Below are 2,877 nucleotides of genomic sequence, written 5' to 3'. Positions count from 1 at the left end.
GGGCCTTCTTTTTACTCCCTATGTATTTAAAAAAGGACTTCTTGTTGTCCTTAATCCGGGAAGCTAGTCCCAGTTCCATCTCTGCCTTGGCCTTTCTAACTACCCCCCTACACTCCCGAGCAACTGCCGAATAGTCCTCCTTGGGGATAACCCCTCCTTTCCATTGGGAGTAAGCCTCCTTTTTAGCAAGGAGACATTCCCGGATGTTTTTGGTGAGCCATGGAGGCTTGTATGCTCTCCTGCCCCCTTTGATCTTCGTCGGGACTACCTTCTTTTGGGCTTGGAGGATCGTCTCCTTAAGGAGCGACCACTCCCCTTGAACACCCGGCTCTCCTCCCCTCTGAGACTTCAGCGCTTCTCCAACTATCCTCCTTAGCTCGTTGAAGTTCGCCCTCCTAAAATCTAGGGCCACAGCCTGACTGCTTGCCTTTGGCACCTTGCGCTGAATGGTGAATTCCAGCAGGCAGTGGTCACTGTCGCCCAGGGGGTCAAGCACCCGCAGCCCCCTCACCAGGTCGTCGCCCGTCATTCTGCCTACCATGTGGGAGATCTGAGTTCAGGTCCCAGCTTTGGTGATTTGGGGTGAGTGAGCTAAAGAGGAGAAATTCATCTTGCAGTAGAAAGGAGCCATTGTGTTTTCCACCTTTCTCCCCCTCCAGGTACCCAGGCCCTATATTTCTTTGTCCTTTGACATTTTGTATTTTGTGCCTTTTTTATATTTCCCCAACCAGTATTCTGCTGTTTGTGTTTTATATTTTGTTAACCCTGTCTTTTGCCAATGATTGTAAGTGTCTAGCCTTTGTTGAATCCTGCCCCCTTGAGGCATTGTGGTGTCCACTGTACCCCCTGATTATGCCTGTTATGTTCCCAGTATTGTTCCCTCATTAAAAGGTATATGGTTAAGTCCCCAGTGGTGGTTTGGCTCTGCTCTATAGGGGGAGGAGAGTCCCTACACCTCCCACAGCACTTGTGCACCTCCTTTGATCCCTTCAGTTGGAGAGAGGGTACCTTTTGGAGTACCGCCCGGGTTACACTACTCTTGATCAACTTGTAGCCATTATTCCTAGTTATTTCGGGTAGTGCTCGGGGGAACAGGGCCTCTCCCATTCCTCACTGGTCCCCGTCCCCCCCCCGGTAATTTTATAGATGGCCAGCAGATCCTCTCTCAGCCTTCTCTTGTGGAGGCTGAACAGGTTCAGGTCCCATAGCCTCTCCTCACAGAGCCTGCCCTGCTGCCCCGTGACCCTGCAAGTGGCCCTCCTCTGGACCCTCTCAATGCTGTCCACATCCCTCCTGAAGTGCAGCGCCCAGAACTGGATACAGTACTCCAACTGCGGCCTGACCAGTGTCACATAGAGGGGGAAGATCACCTCCTTGGACCTGCTTGTGATGCATCTGTGGATGCGTGACAAGGTGCAGTTAGCCTTACTGAGCGTGTCCTCACATTGGCGGCCCATGTTCGTCTTGGAATCCATAGTGATTCCAAGATCCCTTTCTGCCTCTGTGCTGATGAGAAGGGAGTTCCCCAGCAAAGTCTAACCTGCAAAGATTGAACTGATTTACAAGTACACAGAGCTTCATGTTTCATTTTGGAAATGCAGATGCATGCTTGCAGTGGCTTAAGCTAGAAGCCAGGGGACGCTAGAGAAGTCCTGCCTTTTGTTTGCAGCAGCTGCAAGGCTGGAGGGAAGCTGACTTGGGGGGCATGCACATGCACCCCCTGAGATTGGCAGTGCACCCCCTGAGAAAAGCACTGCTGACGCTCCCGGTGGCACCTGCAGCTGGTTGATGCTCATCACACCCTGCACACCCTCCTCCCCCCCCACACGCTGACATCACCGTGGCTGCCTGCGGGAGCTCCCTGCTTGCCGCCACCACACCACTGCCACCGCCGCCACCGCCTATGAGCGGTCACCGTGCCCCCACCAGCCCCCGAGGGCACCCATCATTCATGGGTTTAAACCCCCACCCTGACCTGTAGGGACCCCAGCCAGACTGTGCCTGGAGGGGTAGGGGGAAAGCAGCCCTTGCCAGGCTTTCCCTCATGCTCTTGCTCAGGCGGTGGAGGGCCTGGCTAGAGCCGGCCAACATGACCCTGCCGAGAGCTGGGGCTGTGGTTGCAGCTGGGGCTGTGGAGCTGAGCACAGCCGGCCTCTGGGTGTTGCAAAGGGCAGAAGCATTGAGGAAGCCCGTTCTGGGGCCACAGGGGCTGCGTGGCCAGGCTGCTCCCGGCTCCCTGCGCCCAAACTGGGTGGGGCTGTCATGGAGCCCCAGTCAGCTGGGTAGGGTCCCACAGGGCAGTCCACAGGGGCAGGGCCCTTCCTAGTCTGCTGTGGCTGCATGATAGCCCGGCCCAGAAACACAGGTGGGGGCTGGCTGCGGAGCAGGCTTCCTAGGCCAGTTCAGAGGTGCTGGTGGGCCCCAAGCCTGGCAGCCACTACTGCCACACCCCTTGCCCTGTGCAGCCTTACAAGCAACAATAGGCTGGCCAGAGCTGGGGGCTATTCTGCTCTCCTTGCCTCCAGCTGCTGCTGCCGTGGGCAAGCTACACCACTTTGGGTGGGAGGCCAGGAATTTTCAGCCCCATGGCTTCTGCCCCATGCGTGGAGCTTCAGCTTGGAAGGTGCCTTGGAAGGTGTCTGGGTGGAAGGCATCCAGGGGCTGCAGCTGGAGTTCCATGTGGGGGGCAGAAGTCCCTGGGCTGAAGCCATCCCCTGCCCCTGCCACCTCCTGGAGCGGTGCAGCAGTGGCAGGAATGGGAGGAGGAGCAGTCACTGGAGGCAAGGGGAAGCTGGCTTGGCCTGGCAGGGCTGCTTTTTTTCCCCTCACTTCCAGCAGTGGTTCCTGCTGCACCATGCAGCACTGCTTGGGGCTGGG

This window comes from Alligator sinensis, unplaced genomic scaffold (genome assembly GCF_000455745.1).
Source record: "Alligator sinensis unplaced genomic scaffold, ASM45574v1 scaffold609_2, whole genome shotgun sequence".
In the NCBI taxonomy this organism is placed as follows: Eukaryota; Metazoa; Chordata; order Crocodylia; family Alligatoridae; genus Alligator; species Alligator sinensis.
The sequence above is the reverse complement of the archived record's forward strand: the minus strand, read 5'-3'. Positions refer to the sequence as shown.